The sequence below is a fragment of the Salvia hispanica genome, unplaced genomic scaffold, assembly GCF_023119035.1.
Source record: "Salvia hispanica cultivar TCC Black 2014 unplaced genomic scaffold, UniMelb_Shisp_WGS_1.0 HiC_scaffold_681, whole genome shotgun sequence".
Classification (NCBI taxonomy): Eukaryota; Viridiplantae; Streptophyta; class Magnoliopsida; order Lamiales; family Lamiaceae; genus Salvia; species Salvia hispanica.
The window spans coordinates 183-23,989 of record NW_025952445.1 but is presented as its reverse complement, the minus strand read 5'-3'; the positions used below and the strand labels follow the sequence as shown (position 1 = coordinate 23,989).

At 34.9% G+C, this 23,807-nt stretch overlaps 1 pseudogene; it reads left to right on the top strand.

The window, feature by feature from the left end:
- The first annotated feature begins 3,305 nt into the window (after nucleotides 1-3,305).
- LOC125199794 lies at nucleotides 3,306-6,200 on the top strand (annotated as a pseudogene).
- The last annotated feature ends 17,607 nt before the right edge of the window (nucleotides 6,201-23,807 follow it).

Here is a 23,807-nt window from a genome sequence, read left to right as displayed (position 1 = left end):
ATGTAAAACATAACAACATTATGACAAAAATAATCTGTTTTATTCATTGGAAAATAAAATAAGAGTTTTTCAGTATTCAATCACTCGAAACGTGATTTCTAGTATACAAACTCTAACACAAACCTCCTCAAATCGAGACCACATCGGGAATGCAATCGACACAAACATGGGTCATTCCACTCGGCCCCGGGTCATCCAGGGCCCGACTCTAACCCGAGTCTTTCAGACCCGACCCTTACCGGGCTCATCTTGGCACGGCCCAAAGCCACCGGCTCGATACCACTTGTTAGGATCGTCGACGCAACATTAGTTTGATATTGTCCGCTTTGGGTCAAGCCCGCACGGATTTGTTTTGGGTCACTCCAAAAAGACCTCAAACTAATTGGGGTTGGACGGAATTATATACACCTTCCAACTTCCTCCTTCATCCGATGTGGGATGGGTTTGTACCAACACAAAGGAGGCTTTACAGTTCCCAATTCATCAAAATCTAAGTTTTAAAGTCTCACAAGTGAGTAGATATAGGTGGGGTTGAAAACTCAGGAATAAAACCTTAAAAATAGAGAAAATTGCCAAAACAAGTACATAAAACATGACCAGGCGATTGCCACGCCTAATTTTCCCGCTCGAGCAAACTTTCTCGCCTCAACTCGCCAAATCAAGCAAAACACCCGACGGGCTTTCTTTATGGCCCATTTCACTGACTGCGTTCTTCTAGAGTCACCCGCTCTTCAATGCGCGGATTTCGTAAACGTCCATAACTCTCTCCCCGGACTACGATTGTGACGTGCAAGGTACTCACGCGAAGCTCTTTCGAAGACAGAAATAGTGAGAGTCTTTGAAGATCATTTGGACGTCATTTCCATAGGCGGATTGCTGATTGAATCCAGTTGCAGCTGAAACCTTGGATGCACGACTTTCATGGTCGTATCAATAGTTCTTTCTCCGAATAGTTCTTTCTCCGAAGCTTCGGTTGTTCTTTGGACTGCTTTCAAATCCAGCTATTGTTCATGTTGTTCTTGTCACTCTTGGATCTTGATTTCACAGTTACAGCCTATATTCGAGTTAACCAAGTTAACAATTGCTTGTGGCATTGGCACATTCGACATTTAAGTTACGCAATCCACATTTCGAAGAGAGCTTCAACCCATCAGAAGTATCCCAAAGCTGCATTCAGCACAGAGACCATTTCCAAAATGTTTACCATACCCAAAAAACAGTACTGGTTTGAGTTCCACGACAAACTTCTCTATTAAGTTTTAACAACTCCATCAGTATTTATATTTTTAGCTTCCAACAGTTGACGGGAGGATCATGTCATTATACACTACTCTCCCCATTCCAAGACATGAGTCGTTTCTTTTTAGCAAAAATGATACTCCTTCTCACATTCTAAGTGACACATATTTTTTTTGGAATGTTCCACTCTAAATGACACATTTTTTAAAATGACAACATCACTTCTCTACTTTCTCTCTACTTTTCTCTCTCTCTCTAACTTTATTCTTTCCACTTAACTTACAAAATAACACTACATAATATCCCGTCCAAAAAGGAAATGCTCCACTTAGAGTGGGACAAAAGAGAGTGATAAATAATTAAAATGGAGAGAGTGTAATTTAAGAGAGAGGATATTGTAGAGAAGGGTCTTCTATATATTATTTTGTGTCTTACTTTACCCTTCACCACTCTAACTACTCCCTCCATCCCATTAAATATGCAATATTTACTTTTCGACACTAGATTTTATTTAGTGTTGTTTTGTGAGTTAATGAAGAGAGAGTAAAGTAAAAGAGAAGAAAAAGTAGAAAGAGTATTGTTTCCATATTTAGAAACGTTTCATTTTTAATGGGACAAACCAAAAGGGAAACGTTTTATTCTAATGGGATAGATGAAGTATTTATTACTCCGTCCGTCCCCAAATAATATGCACTTTGGTTCGGCACGAGTTTTAATGTAAAATTCGTAAAGTAGTAAGGTAGAAGAAAAAATAATTGAAGTATTGTCAATGGAGAATGGGTCCTACATCATTAGAGAAAAGACTTTTCAAAATTAGAAAGCTGCATATTGTAGGACGGACTAAAAAGGAAATAAGATACATATTCTTGTGGACGAGGGAGTATCATTTTTGCAAAACGATGCAAAAAGAAACGACTCCAACTACGTTGGAACAGAGGGAGTATGTTTGATCCGGTCGCGTTAAAATGGTAACTAATTTGCGTTGTAACCAAGATCTTTTTCAATCTTGTATATAAAAATTATCAACACGAAGATATAAGGATATCCACAAAACTATTGCTATATTTATGTGTTTACATTCGGTATTAATAAAGTTATGTCTTTTTTAATAGTTTTAATAAACAATATTGAATTTCTGAGTTATGTACTGGGAATTAGTATGCTTTTCACTCTATTATTTTATCTCTAACAATTATAATGAACATGAATTTTAATTCAACATTAATAAATTTTATAGGTTAGTGCTCTATCATTTTTGGAGAGCAGAAATTTAAGATTATTTTATAAATTTGATAAAAAGATAGATTTTTAAAAAATTATTAAAAGGGAAAAGAATTTCTCAATTCAAAATTGTAAAAGATGAAAAAAGTAAAGCAAATGAATCCATGTCAAAATAAATAATTAAAATTAAAAAATACTCCTCCGTCCTTTATGAGTCCATTGACTTTCTACGCTCGCTTTTGTAAAAATGATAATAAATAGTTAAAGTGAAAAAATAATAAAGTAAAAAGAGAATAATGTAGATGAGACTCTTCTCATATTATTCTCTTTTTTACTTTATTATTCTCCACCTTAACTATTTATTACTACCTCCTCCCCAAAATTTGCTACACTTTGACCCGACACGGGTTTTAAGAAATGTAATGGAAAGTAATTGAAAAAGTTGGTGGATGTGGCCTACTTTTAAAGTATTAGTTTTATAATAAAATGTGAGTAGGAATGAGTTAGTGGAATATGTATCCATACCAAAAATGGTAAAAGTGAAGGTATCAAATTTTCGAGACGGTGGAGTATCATTTTACAAAAACGAGTGTAGAAAATCGATGGCTGAAAGCGGAGTGTGAAAAAAGAAGAAGAAAATTTGAATTCAACTCCCGTTTAAGACGGCCCTCCATCAACTAAATTAAGGATATTCCTGATTTTCCTTTTCCAAATCCCAACCCAACGAAAACGATGCCAACAATTTCCATTCAAAAGATGCTACACAAATTCCCGCCGAAGAAGGGGAATTGGAAATCCGCATTTGATCAATCAACAATCATCTTTTATGCAGTTTGTCGTTCAAAATGGACGATGGCTCGGATTGTTTCGGGCGGAGCGGGGAGTTTTTCAATCCGGTGCTGACGATGGGGCGCAGGTTTCATGCCTGCTTGTCATCTCCCATTTCTTCCAGCTCCTGCTCAAGCCTTTAGGCCAACCAGCACCCCTCGCGCAAATTCTCGTAAGTATGTCTCTCAAAACAATTACTCCCTCCGCATCTACGCATTTATTAGCATAGCTTTAAATCTTTTTCCCATTTGAATGCAGGCAGGATTCGTGCTTGGCCCATCTTGTTTATCACACATAGATAGTGTGAGAACATTCTTTTTTACAATTCTGCTGAGTACTATGAAACCATGGCACTATATGCTAGGATCATAATCATGTATCTTATCGGGCTCGAGATAGATTTTGCGTATCTAAGGCGCAACTTGCGCGTAGCAACCGTCATTGCCTGTGGAAGCAGTTTTATCTGTACGATATTTGCCATAGCTGTGACCTCTTTCATATCGAAGAGACGGAGCCCAAGGTTCCACAGTCATGATGACTTTAACACTAGCAATCATCTTATGCAACACGGCCTCCCCTTTCGTCACTTGCTTGGCTCATGACCTTAAGTTTGCGAATTCTGATCTTGGGAGGCTGGCCATATCTTCCTCATTAGTAGCTGATACGTATGCGGTTTTTCTCCTGATCATACTTTCAACGAGCAAGCGTGACTTTGGCTTCTCGGATTGGCTTGTCCGGGAATTCTATATCTTATCATCGTCATAACTGCTATTTTCCTCAACATAAATTTAGCAGATTGGTTGAACAGGAGACAGAGAAACCAAAAGTATCTTAAAAACACCGAGCTTTTTGCTCTTATAGCAGTCTTGTTTGTTGCTGCCACATCTCTTGAGACCATGGGAATCAGCAGCATATTTGCTTGTTTCATTCTCGGTGCACTGTTTCCTAGAGGAGGCAAAGCGGCTCGGACTCTCTTGATTAAACTCTCATATTCAGTCCATAACTTTGTGCTACCATTTTACTTTGGCTACAGCGGGTTCAGGGCAGATCTCACTCATATAAACAGTTTTCGTTACTTTGCTGTAGTTGCAATTATTATCCTACTCAGCATTGGGGGAAGGTAACTGGCACACTCGTTGCTTGCTTCCACTTGAAAATTCCAATGAATGAAGGGGTTCTTCTTGCTTTCTTAATGAACTTGAAAGGTCACGTGGACTTGCTTGCTCTTACCATAGGCGTCGAGGACAAAGTAAGTGTATGAAATTCCTTTATTTATTTTGCATTTCGCTTATTTGATCATCAAATGAAGAAGATGCTGAAATAGAAATATAAATGGTTGATGCAGGTCTTGTCCAGCCAACTATTCTGCAACTTGATGACAGCAGCTGTAGTGATCAATTCGTTGATCTGGGGACCCTTGATAGCTTATACGGTAAGAAGAGAGAGCGATATCCTAGGTTATAAGCATATAGATTTCGAAAAGCAATGTCCAGAGAGTGAGTTAAAACTGCTGGCTTGTGTACATAGTCCCCGCCCTGTAGCAACCATGATAGGACTGATTGCAACTTGTAAAGGTCCTGATAGTGTTGCTATTTCTCCTTACCTGATGCACCTAATTGAGCTTCCGGAGAAAAACAAATCAAAGAACCTCTTGTACCACCAGAAGGCAGAAGACGAACTCAGTGATGATGACAATTATGGTGGTAACGACGTGGTGGAGATCAACGAAACAGTAGACATCTTTTGTTCTGAGACTCCAGTAATGATAAGTCAAGCTAAAGTTGTAGCACCTTATGCAACCATGTTTGCTGATGTATGTGAATTTGCTGAGGATGTGAGAGCATCTATCATCATTCTACCTTTCCATAAACATCAAAGAATTGATGGGAAACTGGAGAATGGGAAGGAAGGCATAAGGATTACAAATCAAAAGGTCCTCCTTCATGCAAAATGCACGGTTGCCATCCTTATTGATCGCGGGCTCACTGCTGGCTCCATGCATACATCCACCTCTGGTACGTTGCATCACATTGCTATGCTGTTTTTTGGCGGACAAGATGATCGGGAAGCATTGGGATTCAGTAAACGTCTAGGAATGCATCATCGAATTAGCCTCACCGTGATCAGGTTCCTACACAAGTCGGTGCCAACGGAGCATGTAGGAATCGATGTAGATCACAAGGAGGAGGACGTGTTGATGGCCATACCAAGCCACGAATCAGAAGCCGATGCAGACAACACAGTCTTGACTGACTTCTTCAATAGGTATGTATGTTTGTAGTTATACTTCATAGCCACATTGTTTTCTTTTCTGGTTGCTGTTCTAGGCAAAAATATTCTCGTCTTTGAATATCAGTCATACATGAAAACGTTTGATAGAAGTTTATGAGCTCAGTTATTGTTAATTTTTTAATATCCAAAACTTTGCAAATTTGTTTAGTTTTTCCCCACACAAAATACTCCAGCTATAAAATGCAAAAGTTGAGTTTATATAGACTACTGTTAACACTAGTTGAATATGAATTTCTTCTTCACATGAAAAATGGGAACAATGTCCCCGAGGGTAGCATGTCACCACACGTTATATTTGTAGGTTTGTAACATCAGGTCAGGCGGGATATGTAATGAAGCACGTAGAGAATGGGAGGAGACAGCATCGGCTCTAAGGGACATGGCCGATATGTATACAATGTTCATAGTGGGGAAAGGAAGCAGATGCAACTCGACATTAACAACTGGTATAAGTGACTGGGAAGAATGCCCGGAGCTTGGCAGAGTAGGTGATTTTTTAGCTTCTCCAGATTTTGAACTTTGTGGATCAGTATTAGTTGTACAACAGCATAGATCAGCCAGTGCTGATGAAGATCAATAGGATTCTATATGCCTCTATGTAAAATTGCAGAATATGACTTCTTTTGCCCTTTGTTATTTTTCTTTCATTTTCTCTTAAAGGGAGAGAGAATGAAGGGGTTCTTGTGAATATGAGATAGATTTTCTTCCTTCGCCAAGTTCTGATGTTTAACATTCCAACAATGTGATATCCATATTAACGCATTAACGTTGTTGAGATAATTTACATCTCTTATGAAAGATATTAAACGTTTCTGCATTTCTAAGGTCAAAATGCTTTTGCTTCATAGGGAATTCTAATAAATGAGAAAATTATAGTAGTATATCGTACCACACATCCTTCCGTTAGATCTTTGTCTTAATTAAGAGAAGCAAATTAAGTCGTAATTAAAGTCACAGGATTTGTAAATAATGTTCAGAAATAAAACATTTATAGTCTATTGGATCTTATGATTTAACAGTTAAATTAATTTCAGTGTGTCATAACTACCATATTTACCTTGTTCTCATGAAAAATCATCCTTCAAGGGGATGTATTTGAGAAAGTATTACTCCCTCCGTCCGCAATAGGAGTCCCGGTTGAGTTGGGAGGGTTTTAAGAAAAATTTGAGTGTAATAATTAAAGTGTGTGATAGTGGAATGTGAGACCCATTTTATATTATTATTTGCTTTATTCTTTGGAATAATGAAATCTAACATTAAGAGAGAGAGTGAGAAATTGCAATCAAAGTGGATTAAAATTAATTGAGCTTCTAAATTAAGGGAACAAGATTAAAATTAATTGCAGCTTCTAACATTAAGAGAGAGAGTGAGTCATTTTTTATACTCCCAAGATAAAATGTCTAACCGGACTCCTAATGGCGATGGATAAAAATGGTCAACCGGGACTCTATTCGTGACTGGAGGAGTATACCTTTTCCCTATGGAATATGTAACTTTTAGAAGGGTATATTTCACTTTTTAAGAAGGTATACATGCTATACCTTTTCTATATACCTTCTCTCCTTGAAGATGCTCTTGCCGACAAATTTAAGTACGGAAAAGGTATGAATTTTGTATATACCATGGTACACCGCAATATACGCAATTAAGGTATATACCAAAAATTAAGGTATATACCGTAATTTTGCGGTATATACCGTTAATAATTATATATATTTAACATATTTATTATTTATAATATTATAATATTTTATATTTTATATTTTCAAATTCTCAAAATCATTGATAAATGACGCTGTTTTTATTAAATAAATACTCCAAAATGAATAATGACCTATTTTTCCTTTCAAGATTTGAGTTTCAACAAATATAATGGATCATTAATATTTATTATTATTTGATTTTAAATTTAGTTATATTATCAAAACTAAAGCGTAACCCTAAATCTTAACTCACTGTCGACTTCACTCAATTTGTACACACTCCACCACCTCGTCCACCACTCGTGGTTTCCAAATCTCTCTCTTTCTCTGTGAACGTGGTCGTGCTCCTACCTCCCAAGTCCGAATACTTGTATGTATTATGCATAATTGGTAGTGAATTTAATTTTTGTCCAATTCATTGGGTTGTTAAGAATGAATTAATAGGTGTGAAGTGGGTATGTGTTGTTTGTAGTCTGTCTGCTATAAACTTGTACAAAAGTTCTTCTATTGTACTTGATTTAATGATTCTTCAATTTTTGTAGACAAGGTTTACCGTTTATTGAATGGAAGAGCAAAAGCTTTTTTTTTTTGGTAGTTAATTTAATGATTTGCAATTTTGTGTATCCTATGTATGCTAGTTTTTAATTCTATTTTGCTTATTTTAGGATTTGATGATGAGAAAGCTTTTTGTGATGTGCAGAACAAAAAGGTTGTTGAACTTTATGCTATATTTGCATTAAGTGGGGTTTTAACTATTTGATTGATGACTAATGGTGACATTACTTTTATTAGGGTTTTAATTTTAATTTTCTTATTTTTGGATGAATCTAAGAAATTGCCACAAAATAGGTCAGATGTATTGAATAGTTAGTTAGTATGTGTATATGGTAGTGTGTGCTTTTTGAGAAAAATAATTTGTTGAAGACTAATGGGACGAGATATCTTTGCAATGTCTTAGGTCAGTGTGTGTTTTATTTTTTTTTTCTTCCATTTTTGTTGAATTGTTCATGACATATTACCTGTAGATATTGTCCATTATAAATGTGCATTATTGTAGACTTGGTAGTAATAGAATGAGCTTTTCATTTGAATTCATTTATGGTATTATAAATTGAAAATTAAGATACACTTAGTGAAGTAACTAGTCCTAATTTTATTAACTGATGGGGTTTGGTGCCCTTGCACGTGGAAGACTTGTATAAAACAAATAAATCAGAACAGATCTATTTCACCGATTATGCAATTAAATCAATTCACATGTTAAACAGATAATTGCATGCTAGAACGCAAAAAAATTCATGCTTAGAAAATATAAATCCTAAAACATGATTTCTATAGTTTAGAGTTACCGATTTGATTCTCCAAAGAATCATCGATTGCGTGATGATCTTCAATACTAGACCACGAATCTTCTCTCGGTTCCGAACTCTATCTCGATATCGGGTGGGCTGATCTTATCAAAATACTAGGACTCGAATAAATAAGACCGGAAATTCTCACCGAGGAGGTGCTGAAAATTTGACGAGAAAATTAAAGAAAAATTCGTCCCACTCAAAAGAGAGTTGGCGTAATTTTTAATAATGAACTAATGAATAATTAGCGCCTTTATTCTCCTATTTATATAAGTTCCTTTTGAGCCGAGACGAGATCTATGAATGGTTTTGGATATGAGCTCCCCAATTAGCTTTTTACTAATTAAATTGAACCTACAATTTAGTACAAGCTTATATTGGAATATTACGAGCAACCACTACAGTAATATTGAACTCTCCCCATCCAAATCCGAAATTACTAGTAATCCGGGTTTCCACTTTGTTTATTATTTATTTCCCGCACTTAAGATATGAATGTCTATTAATTAATTAATATCCGCCATGAACTTAATTAATTAACATCTTATTAATTCCAAGAGTGAACTTAGCAAGAAACACTTAATTATTATTCATAGAGCGATAAAACTCAAGCTTGCCGTTTTCGAATAATAAAACCTTGTTCGAGCTCCTCTTGAGGACATTATCAAACAAGACTCACCTCGCGACGTTTCAACATAATAGCAATCCTAGCACCACTAGATATTAATCACCACTACCCAATATATCGAATTATTGGGTTATAAAACCCGCACCATTTGATAAGTCAAAGTAGTGCATAATCAATACCGTATGCTCAATACTAAATATGTAGATTTAGAAATAGTATTTTATCAAGACCTAGTCTTTCAGTAGATAGCATAAAGAAACGCTTTGCGTTAGATTCGTTCAGTGCTATACCATACCAATGTCATCTTATTTCGAGTAAGGCTTAGAAATAATCGGATCCGACATTGCAACCTTTCACGATAGGTAGCCAAAGCCAATCTAGGTTGTGAAATTCTTCTTTCTTTTGCAAAGCATTGCATAGAACCGACCGTGTTACCTTAAAGTGGACCCACAACCGATCTACTAAGCAAAAGACTTAGGCTTTGTTTACTTCTTATGCATTTAAATGTTTGTAAAACATCTTATAAATGCACAAGAAAACACAATGTAATAATAATAGTGATTCTATTTGTGCTAGACTGCTCGAATAATACCGAATCGGGTTAAAAATGAATTGTAGAGTTTTACGTATACAAGCAAGATTCTAATCGAGTGAAACTTGCTCGAAACATGCTTTTCAGATACCAAACCTAACAATAACTTCATTGGATCTATGTTTGTAGACTTTGCAGACACCAAGGGTTAATTAATTTTCTGTTTAAAATTAACTATAGGTTAATTAATTCTATGTTATGATTCCCAATAATAAGTCAGTTCTGCGATGATAGGAACTAATAATATTAAATTATATTGTCTTTTTTGGATGGAATCCGAAGCTTCTATAACGCTCCTAAGTCCGCCTATTTGAATCACCAAATACTTCAACAATTGATGATGGTTCTAGTAAAAAACGATCGTAAAAGGTGTTGAAGACAAACCTCCTCTACCTTCTACCAAAAGAAACAATCCATATTGAGAGCATTTCCAAAAAGAGACAAAGGATACGAGTGGCGACATGATACACATAGGGTATGTAATTCTGAAACTCGAATAACCATGAAATATTCAAGTTATTCTTAATGGATGATGAGGCTCATTTCATGCATGTGTTCTGTGGTAAAACTACATCAAATTCGTAAACTAACGCCAATTTTGAGCCAGTGTGTGTGAAAAACTGCCATATTCAAAAAAGGAACAAATCATTAGGCGGACGAACGGATCAAGAAACGAAGGCAAACGCAGATTGAGTTGATCAAGTCAAGAATCAAATGGAACCAAGCGGGAGTTCCGCATGGAAATAGCGCTAAAGATCCCACCACAAAATGTGAAGGGCAGGAATGATATTTCAGGGAGGATGGTACCCTAGGATCATTGCCCTACGCCTCTCTATATAAAGGAAGCCTAACAAAAGAAGAAGAGAGTCTCATCCGTAGGCGTAAGGGGGTCTCAAACACGCTTGTTAGAATATCTTTAGAAATTAAGCTCTCTTCTAGGGCTGAAATCGAGCTCTTTTACTTCATCTTCTTGATTCCCGTTGCACACACACAATTGGTCTTATTTAGTTTAGTTTAGTTGGTAGTTTGGTGTTGGTTTTCGCACGTAATCGTTCGTTCTAGCTATTCCGCTTCAAGAAAAACGATAAAACAATTTCGCTTTCCGTTAGTTTTTCGCTTACTTTTGATGTTATTGACTTTTTGAAATTTTTGATTTAGTAGATTTGATGTTATGTTCCAGGTGATGTGTTTTGTATTCATGCATACTACTTGATCTGCTTTTGATTTTCGTTTGATGTTGCAAGTCTTAGCTCAAAATGTCTTTGTTATGTTTCGATTTGTTTGGATCTCGAGTTTTCAATTCACGTCTCTGTTTTGATCCGAACGTCTACGTTTCATTTCTACATGATCATGGTTTAGTTTTCTTGTTTACATAGTCGTAGCTTGGATTTTAGAGTAGATCCAAATTTACAAGTTGTTATGATGCTTTATTTTTCATAACTTTACAGAACGTTCTTTACTTTGTTTTTCATTTTGATTTTGTGAAGAAGATGAAGTTGTTAAAAAGTTTTTACTTTATCGTACACCTTGCAGGGACTAACAATCCCCGTTTATTCGTTTGTCCATTTACGGAAAGCCCGTTAAGTTGATCAAGTAGATTAGTTAAGGTTTTATAAGTTGATCAGTTTAGTTAGTTTAAGTCTCTCAAGTCCATTAGTTTAACTTAACCCACCCTAGAAAGCGTGGCAGCAGCCATCCCCAAATTGTGTCGAGCAAACGAATGTTAAACACATCTATGTCCTCCCCGAGTTGAACGTGCGTCCGCCGGTGTCCCCCCCAAAGAACGTCGTAGCCCCAAGATATGTGTGTGGCTGCAGCGACGGCGTTGTGCGGTGGAGCTAGACGGCAAGTAGTTTCGGTGACAGCAGCTGCAGAGCGGTGGCTGCGACGCAACAGTGGGTGTGCGATGCAGCGACGCGGGCGGCTGGAGAGACAGCGATGTCCCAGCAGCAGCTAAAAGCGCCGGTTTGAAACGCCAGTGGTCCGACAGTGTTGACGCAGCAGGTGTTTTTAATGACAGTTTCTCGGGCAGCAGCGGGGTGTTTTGAGTGGGAGCTTGCAACGGTTTCCAGACTCATGTTTCATTGCTTCGCATAGCTCAACGAATAACCGCCTTCCAAAATAATTAAGGTTTCTTGACCTTGGAATTAATTTGGAAAGTATTCAAGATTAATTTGGAAATTAGATTTGAATATATATTGTGGATTTTATATATTATATATGATTTGATTTTGTATTAAATCATGGATTAATTATAGATTTTATCCTTATTTTATGGATTTGTAGGATTTAATTCCTAGATGAATCCTAGTTAAATTTGGATAATGACAATCTAATTTTTATCTTTATCCCATGGATAAATGTGGATTTATCCTAGAAAAATTCTAGTTGGATTTAGATAATGATAATATTATTTATTCTTATCCTATGAGTATATATGAATTTATTCATTGATAAATTCTAGATGGATTTGAATAGTGATAATATAATATTTTATTCTTATCTTATAGATTTATATGGATTTGTTCCTAGATAAATTTTGGATAGATTTGAATAATTATAAAATAATATTATTGTATTCTATGGATTTATATGGATTTAATCCAAGATAAATCATAGATGAATTAGGATAAATATTTATATTAATATATTTTATCCTTTGGATTTGAATAGATTTAATTTTATTAAGACAAATCTTAGATGAATTAAAATAAGTATTAATCCAAGTTATCCTTAGCTTTGGATTTATATCCTAGATAGATTAGGATAAAGATGATATATAAGAAAATCCTTATTTAATTGAATTTAAATGAATTTATTTATCTAGGAAATCCTAAGTAATATTTGATATATTCTAGATGTCTATTATAAATAGAATTAAGATTCGTATAAATCTTGGTTGATAGGATTTTATATTTATCTTATTGATTATGATGGAATTGTTTCTATCTAGTAATATCCTCTTACGATTTAAATAATGATAATCCTATATCAACGTTATCTTGAATTGTAGGATTTGATTTTATCGAAATAAAGTCTAGAATAATCCTAAACGGATTTACAATAATCCTAAGGAACTACTAGTTTCGGGTTTCAATCGAAATTTATGAGATAACTTGATTTTGTCATCAACACATGAACATTGTCATGGGAGTGTGTTGTAGAGATAAAATTCGTAATGCTAAATTTGATGGTCGTGCTTAGGCAACATTAGGCGGCCATGCCATGTTTTGTGGTCTCTCGGACTATTCGTCGGTGTTGTGACCGGTAAAATTGTCAAAATTTTAATGCGTATAAACCTCCTTTGGAGGGTACAATTTTTAATTTTACGAGTTGCAAGATACATAATTGTTTTGTGGTTATTTGCGATTATGTATTGGGCATAAGTATGTGATAATAAGTTTATTTGCCAAATCTTCATTATGTCATTTAATATTTGTGCGATTCTTAAAGAAAGTAAACTCGAATGCCTAAATTATGTAGACCGGAAACGAAAATGGATAAGATTCACATCGCCGAAAGCTTGGAGTATACTCAATGATTCATGTCCTCCATTTCCTTGACATAATTCCACGAAGAATGTTCGAGAATGCATTATGCATGTACTTGACAAGCTCTTTGAGGAATAAGGTCAAGCTATTTTCCTTTAAGTAGCTCGACAAGTCTTGGTTAATGACGATGAAAGATGGATATCAATAGTGTAACACCCGTCTTTTAGTACCTTTTCATGTTGAGTTTTGTTTTGAGAATGAATGAGTGATACTTGATTAAAATACCGTCCTTGTTTTATTTGGTTGCTTTTGGAAATATTAAATGATTTGAATCATTGTTGGTAAATCGTGTGGTGAAAGTAGTCAGCAAGTTTGACGTGAGAATCATCGATGAGAAAATTGGGCGTTCGTCTAAGTACTTGGAATAACACCAAAGTACTAAAATAATGAAACACCACAATTTAATTAATATACTAAAATCATATATATTTTTGGGCCTATCACTTTTGTCTATTATCATTATTCTCTCCTATGCCATTTATCCTAATTCAATTGGGATACTTTTAATTATAGCCATTTATTCATAATCCCTATTTAATTCCTGCAGTCAAATACTCAGTCAAAAATAATTATTTCTTCTAATCCTACTCTACACGTTTTCCTCTTCACTGAAAACCTCCACTCACTAATATCTCTCCAACAAACAATCAAATCTTCACAAAGTTGTTATATATCTATCTCCTCCCCCCACCTCAACTATTATCATCTGCGTTCCACAATTCCAGAGCAGTTTCTCCTCTCTTCCGTAAAGGTAATCTCTTTTCAGTTCAATTCTGTGTATACCAATCCATAGCACCATTTTCTCGTCATAGTTTAGAGAAAGATTGAGCAGTTGCGAACCCAATTTCTCCTGCAAATCCAAATTTTTCTCCATTGCTATCAAGGTATACACTTTCTTCCCCAATTCAATAATATACTTTCATGCATTCACTTTAGTTCACTGGCCGAATCTGAAATAATTTATTTTGAAAATTTCTGCAACTTGTTGATTGATAATCCCTTTGAAAGCTTCGATCTTTAAAGCTTTAGAAGCAACCTCTTGTTTCTTTTCAATTGAAATTCATAAATTTCAATTCCTGCCCATAAATATTTGAGACGAACCACTAAAATTTATATTGAAAGTTTGGGAAAGAGTTGCTGTTCGTTGTGGAGGGAAAGATGTATAGTGGTTAGGAGTAATTTAATGAGTTTTGTTTAGTTATTTTGTGACAGGGAGATAAGCGAAATTTCTAGGAGTATACCTTTTAAGTTCTCTTCTTTTCTGTTCTTGCTAATGTGTTGAGTTGGAAATATTATATGTATACTGGTTTTGTGAAAGGAGTTTATACGCGGTGGCTGGAAGACTTTATGCCAAATTCCCTTTTTTAATGGGTGTCTTTTTCATTCTGTGATGGATAGGAGCGGACATGTGATCAATTTTATTAGCAGCTAAATAAACCTGCAAAGATACAAAGTATATATAGTATAGCTAAAGGTCGATCTGGATATCGAATACGGGGAAGACGAACACAAAGTGTCTATCCTCTCGAGACTCAATTACTATTTGGAAAAACATTTGGGTTTTGAAAACTTTTGAAAAATTAAAAGCAAAAAAGAGCATAGATCAACTAAAAGCAAATAAATCAAGAGAAAGACAATAGAGATAAGGGAATCTCAGGGATGTGTGTTCACAGTTATGGTTATACAAAATTTCAACTACAGTACCCTAGACAGTTATTACTTTGATAGAACGAGTCACCTAGATTATGCTCATGCGAAACAAACGTTGATTACAAGATTAGGGTTGTCAATCTGCAACGTAACTCCAAAAAGCTCCTAAGACCCTTGAAAAGTCCTCACTCTCAATTAAGTCGTTTTAAAGGAAGCTAACTGTAGTGTCTACTAAGTGGACCTAACTCGCTAGAACTTTGTCACGAGTTATGAAACAAGTTATATTAAATCATACATGATTGTATCACTCAATCATGAAGCATCAATATTAACTTAGGGAAGAAACAAAGTAAAAACAAAACGGATATTAAATAGAAAACGAGAACTTGTATAATCAAAGTCGTTACTAACACATCCCTAGAATCCTATGAGTTTAGTTACACATAATTGAATAAGCTAAAAACATAGATTGAAGGGAAGACAATTTGAACATAAAACTAAAGCAAATAAAACCCGTGGGTTGAATCCCCTGTCGTTCTTGATGTTCTTGAAATCCTGCTCCAACTCCTTGCACCATGAAGTACTCTAAGCCTTGATCTCTATGAAGTATTTTGCAAGTAAAAGTTCTCTACTTTTGATGAAACTTGAGGCCTTATTTATAGGGGAAAGCCATGCCTTGTTGTAGAAGGAAAAATTTTCCAAAATATGGTAAAGCGGGCGCAAATCTAGGGCTTCTCGGATTCGCCGCTTTCTCGGCGAGCCGTCACCTTGGCCGCGGTCGCGCGTTGGACTCGGAGATCTGTTCCTTCGGCGGACCGCCGACATCTCCCGCGTCGGGACGAGACTTATCTTCCAAGCACATTTTTCCGAGGCGGACCGCTGCATTGATCGCTCGGCGGTCGCGGTCGCCGTCGACTCCAGTTCCCAAACTTGGCGTTTTGGCTCCTTTATTCGGCTTAATTATGCACATTTCTTACAAAACACGTAAAAATACCAAAATAGATAAAATATGCAAATAATGGACGTGTAAGTGACTTTGACATAAAAAACGGACCAAATAATGGCCTTAAAACAGTGCAAAATCCGAGCGTATCAGCGTGTAGTGTTGAGAGAGAAATTTATTAGTTTAGGCTCTAGAGAAGGGAGTATATAATTCTTTTCATTCCATCCCCTTTATTAATTTGTGTCTGTTTTAATTAGAGAAATAGTAGTAGTACAGTAGGGTTCATAATTTGTATCTGTTTTAATTAGAGAAATTTATCAGTTTTTGTTTAACACAACTACGTGTGTTAAGTTGGGAGTATATATATATTGCTGACTCCTTTTCCCTTTTCTATATTCTTGTTTATTTGAGCACTACTAATTATATTATTTGATGAGTTCCAATTGAATTTAGTGTATAGTAGTTTAAAGTGAGAAAGTGATCTAACTTTTCTTAGGTATTCTTTTTCCCAATTTTAGGATTTTACATATTTAAGCAATATAGTATAGTTTTATTACTAATAATGATAATAATAATAATAATAATAATAATAACATAATAATAGTAATAGTAATAATAATAAATAAATAAATAAATTATTATTATTATTATTATAATTACTTTAAAATAATTTAAAATTATAAATCATACTTAATTTCACTATAATAAATTAATATAATTAATATTATCATAATTATAACTATATTTTATAATAATTCATAATAGTAATAATAATTTATTAAATAATTAAAATATAAATTTTATAAATTAACAATTAATCAATAAAGTCATAGTGCAATTTAATTTATAAAATTTATTCAATTATAATATTGTAAATATTATAATTATAATATAATAATTATTATTATATTTATTGTTATAATAAATAGTTTTAATACCCCTTTAAATAAATTATAATTACATTATTATAGTTTGATGGATAATCCATATTTAAACTATCCTTGTAATAATAAATATAATAATATAATTATTATTATTATTTGTAATTAATAATTTAAAAAAAAATTTACAATATTATTCTTTGCATAAATAAAATAATAATAAGTATATTTTAGTTTGGTTTTAAATTAAATAAAAATTTTAAAAATCGATATTTTCCCAAAGGGGGGAAAGTAAAGTTCTAGGAATCATTCAGAATCATTTTCGGGTTTTTCCTTCCAACTTTATTTTCCTTGACTTTTTTTGGGGGGAAATTGTGCCGTTGTTGAGGTTGGGACGGGATGTTTGTGGAGGAGCTAAGCTTTTGAGGTGGGCTTTTTTTTTTAAATAAGGATATGTCCCAAATATTTTTACTATGTGAAAGGGGGTGAAAATTGTTTGTCTTGCCATGTTTTGTATTTGAAAGAACATCTAAAGTTATGCCTGTATGTTTTAAACGAATTCGTGTCCCGTGGGGGCAAACCCTTGGACTAGTGCCCCGGTAGATCGTCCTATCTCTTTGGAGTTGGCCCCTCCAGTGACGTTCGTGGCCCGTTCCTTGTCATGTATGTTCGGATATGGTGATGGTGGATGTGGATGAAAAATGGTTCAACCCCAAATTTTATGTGAAATTTTTTTTAGTGACTTGGGTTCTTTTCAATTAAAACCCCCCCATCACCGTTAGTACAAGTTTTGGCATGTGTCCCTAGTGCATCAAGTACCGGACGCATATTTGTTTTTCTTAATGTGCGTTAGGGGGAGGGGAGGATGTTGGCGGGGAAATTTATGGATTATTTATGGCTTCTTTATGGGGGGATATGTCGGTGTGTTTTTTTTAAAATTCTTTTAGCATTGACGGAAACACTTTTCAAATTGTTTACGTTCCGGTCTTTTTCCTTTAGAGTTGTACTTTTTGAAAAATTTATGTTGTTTTTTTTAAATTATTTCTATTATTTAAATATTTTGGGAAAAGGGGTGTCCCCCTTTCTTCCCGCTTCTTTAATCCCCCGTGGATCAAAGTGTTTTTACCGAAAATCGGGGTGACAAATAAATTTGTCTATGATTCGTTTGGGAAAATCCAGAGTGACGGAATGTTTTGAGGATCTTTTTATCCTCAATAGTTTCGACACAAATCATCCCCTAAAATAACAAAAAATGACTATAAGAAGGTTTAAGGGAAAAATAGAAAATCTTGAATAATAGTGTTATTTCTAGAGTAAAGTAACATGATAGATGACAAATTCATAAGAAATTTTGCATTTTTTAAGTCTTTGTAGTTCGATTTAGACAAAAGACTAGATGTGGAAATGAGAGAGCGATTGTCATCAAAGTTTGTTCAAAACGAGAAAAGATGCTTTGAGTTGGATTGGCCTATATTTATAGAAGGACAATGACTTACATAACAATGCAGCTACAAGTAGAGATCTTGATCAGTTAGGTTTTTAATTACGGTAAAGGCTATTAATGCTCAACTATTATTTATGGTTGATGCTTAGGCATCATAGTATTAAAATAATATAAAGATGCGACAGGTTGAGTGATGACAACACATCAACTTCTTAATCATTGAATGATAAAGTATTTATGGCTCTTAGCCTTAAGGCCAAGAAAATACTTAGAAATTGTTAAACGATCTAGGCTATCAAGATTTTAACATTTCGTTAAATAGCTTGAGAGTTGAGAAAATCATTGATGCACTATGAGTTAAGATCAGTTGATTTTTCAGGGCCTTCGAGTACTTATAGAAGTGCAACATAGAAAGACTAGCGAGTCTCAATGGTTTACACCATAAGGAGACGACGAAAGGTTATGATCAATGAGTAGAATTCGAATCTCCGTGAATCCAAGCATTCATTTAATGAATGAGATAGTTATGTAAGAAGGAATCGAAGTCTTTCTAAGACAAGTTTGATTATGTGATGAGTTGTACTCATTAAAATCTTATCATTGATGAGATAAACTTGATGAAACTAAGAACAAAAACCACATTTGTGGACTAGAGCGTCTCTAGTCTAGCACATCTCAAGGTGTAATGTTGTTCCAACACGTGTTGGAAAAGTGTCCAAGAAATTGGAGTTGAGTAATGAGGCATGTTTTAAGGTTTGTCCTAAATGATGTAAGGTTTTGAGTTCTGTAATGTGAAGATATAGTGCTTGTATGAAGATCGAAGAGATGAACTACAAGCCCTGACAGCTTGATAACTCTCAAAATAAAGAGAGATGCTCCAGGATTTTCCACATTACCAAGAAGTCATACCATTAGAAACTTTTGCACTAATAAAATCAACTTCATTACCTAAGATTGTAAGAACCATGTCGTAGTAGGACGTTCAACTGGAACACGAAACAAGTTCATGCTGATTACAAGTGTCGTAAGACTCGTCTTAAATTAGCAGACATAATCGCCCCAACTACCATGTAGTATTGGTTAATTTGGATAAGCATATTTTTAAAAGGTGATAGATTCCATGTTACAATCTAAGATAGACAACATGTTTTACAAGACTTGCAATACTACCTACAGTGTGTCGATCGGTGGGAGCAAGTATCTCTACGAGTGTAAATGTGGATCTCAAATGGCTAGACAATGACAATGGGGTTATGCCCAAGAGAATTATCTTCTCGCTATCGTTGTACCCGGGATTTATTCTATCATATTGTCTATTAGAACTTACATAAATTAGAATGTATGTATTATGATTGTCAAGACAACTTTCTATAAATAGAAGTCTTGAGGAAATCATCTGGAAGCATTCTAATGGTTAATGTATTAAGAGCGAAAATGCATGATTTGGAAGGCATAAAGACCATTGGTCTTAGGCAAGCATCTAAATCAGGAGTATATATGTTTTATCAAAATTGTCAAATATCACGGAATTTGACTTTTGCCCATGTGATCTTTGGCCTGAGGAAGTTGAAAGTGCATTACATATGGTATTTTTGGTACTCTCTGATGATGGAAATGCAAAAGTTGCGGCAAACTAAGATTGACATACAGCGTAGGCTAAGTTGTCTACCCGAGTTTAAGATAAATGATTTAAGAAAACTAATTACATTATTTAGCATCTAAGTAAAGCTTTTAAGATCTTTAGAAAGAATATTTGAGATTCTATTAGAATCCTAATATCTACACAATTGCTTGGAACATTTAAGCATTAGAAATTCAATGAGTTTATACCTACGAAGATGGAATTGTCTTGTCTCTAGTCAGTGTCGTTTTTCACTTAGTGAGATCCAAGAATTATGAGACTAGTTTAGATAGTTGTCTCATGTATGTATAATGTGTACTAAGTTTGATATTAGTTGTGTGTATGCATAGCAAGTATATATCATATTAACCATGGCAAAAGGATTTTGATTGAGGTAATGAATGCCACTAGTGCTTGAGAAAATTTAGTAACTATATTCTAGTTTGCAGATCATTAAATGTAATGTCATAGGGGTTACAACATCTTAGTTTATGACTAATCGGTGATCCGAGTAAATAATCACTATACGAATATGTATTTACCTTAGGAACATCTATCTTCCTAAAAGCTTTAATCGTAAGTTTGAGTATGCACATGAGTATTTTTTTATTACTGCGAGAGTGAAGGCTAACTTCGAGGACACGCGAAGTTTATTAAGCTAAAGCAATCACATATGGAGATGAAATTAATTAAAGATCAAGTACACAACAAAGACATTATGATGAAAAAGATATTATCAAGAAACGACGATCAAGATTTTTCTTTCACTTCTTGAAATGAATGGTAGTTAGATATATCTAGTACAAAGACCTACTTTGAGTATAAGTGGGAGAGTATTTGGTGGGTATGCTGAAAGCATGTTTAGTATAAGTGGGAGATTGTTAGGTTTGGTATGCGGCGTGTTTAGAGCAAGTTTAACTCGAATAGAATCTTAACTATCACGTAAAACTCTATAATCCACTTTACTTGGGTCGGTATTATTAGAGCGTTAGCACGAACGAATCACTATTATTATTACATTGTGTTTGCTTGTGAATTTATAAGATGTTTATAACATTTAAATGTATAAGAAGCAAAGCAATCATTTTCTTGTAGATCAGTTGTGGGCGTCCACTTTAAGGTAACGGTCAGATCTATGCAATGCTTTGCAAAAAGATAAAGAAGAATTTCACAACCTAGATAGGCTTAAGCTACCTATCGTGAAAAGATTGCAATGTCCAGTCGCGTATTTCAACTACTTGAAATAAGATGACATTGGTGTGGTATAGCGAGCGGATCTAGCGACAAGGCGTGTCTTTATGCCATCGCGAAAAGACTAGGTCTTGATAAAATACTATTTCTTAATCTACATATGTTAGCATTGAGCATACGGTATTGATTATCGCGCTACTTTGACTTATCAAGAATGGTGCGGGTTTTTTATAACGATAATCGATATATTGGGTAGTGGTGATTAATATCAAGTAGTGCTAGGATTTTCTGTATGTTGAAATGTGTAGCGATGTGAGTCGTTTGATAATTTCACTCAGAGGAACTTCGAACAAGGTTTTATTATTCGGAAAAGCTGGCCGGTTAGGTTTTATTACTGCATGAATAATAAATAAATGTTTTAACATGCTAAATTAACTCTTGGAATTAATAAGATGTTAATTAATTAAGTTAAAAGTTAGCGAGACATTGATTAATTAATGGACATTTATATCTTAAGAGCGGAAAATAAATAATAAACAAGGTAAACGAATTACTTGTAATTTGATTTGGATAGGAGGATTCAATATTACTTAACGCAATAGTGGCTGCTCGTAATATTCCAATATAAGCTTGTATTAAATTGTGGGTTCAATTTAATTAGTAAAAAACTAATTAGGGGAGCCCATATCCAAAACCTTCCACTTAGATCCCCATGCAGACGAAAAGAAACTTAATATAAATAGAAATAAAGGAGACATAAATCGTTCATTCATTATTACTCATATTTTCGTCTCCCTCTACCTAGAGGAGTTCGAATTTCTTTCATAATTGGAAAAGGATTTCTTAAATCTTCTTTATTCGGAATCTAGTATTTTGATAGATCGGTCCACCTTGATATCGAGATACGGTTAGACCGAGAGAGAAGATCTGTAATTAGTATTGAAGATCATCACGTGGAGAAGGTGCGCGATCGGCGATTCTTTTGAGAATCAAATCGGAAACTCTAAGCGAATAGATTCATGTTTTAGGATTCTTTCTTTGAGCATGAATTGACTGCGTTCTAACGTAGATTATCTGTTTAACATGTGAATTGATTAATCGCATGTCGGTCAAATAGATCCTATATGCGATTTATTTGTTTTGGCACAAAGTCCTTCATTTGTGCAAGGGGCGCAAGCCCCAACAAGTGTAGTGCGCAGTACTCTTGAGATGTAGTGGTGGTAAGTTCGAAGTATTACTATCGGGGAAGAAGCGTTGGCGGGCGGCCGCGGCGAGCTGACATCATCAACGCAGCAACGCGAGGGGCGCCTACATCCGAAGTATAAGGGCGGCGTAGTTGATGCACTTTTATTAGCACTAAATAAATTTTTGCAAGTATCGAGTATATATAGTATAGCTAAAGTTAATCTAGGATATCGAACGGGAACACGAACACAAAGTGTACATCCTCTGCAAGACTCAAATACATGCGGAAACAAGTGGGTTTGAAAACTTTAGAAAAACTAAAAGCAATAGAAAGCGTAGACCCGACTAAAGCGAATAAAACACGGAGAAAGACGATAGAGATAAGGGAATCCCGGATGTGTGTTCATAGTTATGGTTATACAAAGTTCCAACTACAATACCCTAGCACATTTATTACTTTGATAGAACGAGTCACCTAGCTTATGTAAGTAAATCAGACACTGATTGATTACGAGATTATGGTTATCGGAAATCTGGCACCACGTAACTCCGAAAAGCTCCTAAGACCCTTGAAAAGTCCTCACTCTCAATTAACGGTCCGTTTAAAGGAAGCTAAGCCTTAGCGTCTACTAAGTGGATCTAACTACATAGAACTGTTTATCATGATTATGAAGCAAGTTATATTAAATCATACACAATTGTGTCACTCGATCATGCAGCATCAGAGTAGGAAGAAACAAAGTAAAAACAAAAGAAAACGGATATTAAATAGAAAAGAAATTTGTATAACCAAAATGCGTTACTAACACATCCTAGAATCCTATGAGTTTAGTTACACATAAATGAATAAGCTAAAAACATAGATTGAAGGAAGAAAATTTGAACATAAAACTAAAGCAAATTAAACCGTAGGTTGAATCCTTGTCGTTCTTGATGTTCTTGAAATCCTTCTCCAACTCCTTGCACCAATGAAGTACTCTAGGTCTTGATCTCTGAAGAGTATTTTGCAAGTAGAAATTATCTCTCATTATTACGATGAAGCTTGAGTCTTATTTATAGGGAAAGCGATTCCTTGTTGTAGAGAAGGAAAAGATCTCCAAAATATATATATATGGTAAAATAAAGCAAATCTAGGGCTTCTCGAATTCGCCGCCTTTCTCGACGAAACATAGCACGTCTGGCAGCGATCGCCGCGTTGGAGTCAGAGTGCATTCACTCGGCGGACCTTATCAAAATAATAGACGTGTAGAGTGACTTTGACATTAAAAACGGACCAAATAATGGCCTTAAAATAGTGCAAAACCCGAGCGTGTCAACTCCCCTAAACTTACATTTTTGTTTGTCCTCGAACAATACAATAAAGACACAAGAATAGACGCACGGAATGCACATGGACTAGATGTCATAATTGCCTCAAAAGATGGAAGAACATTTTAAACATGTATTAACGCAATCAAATCAAGCAGAAACAGTAGTGCACTTTCAT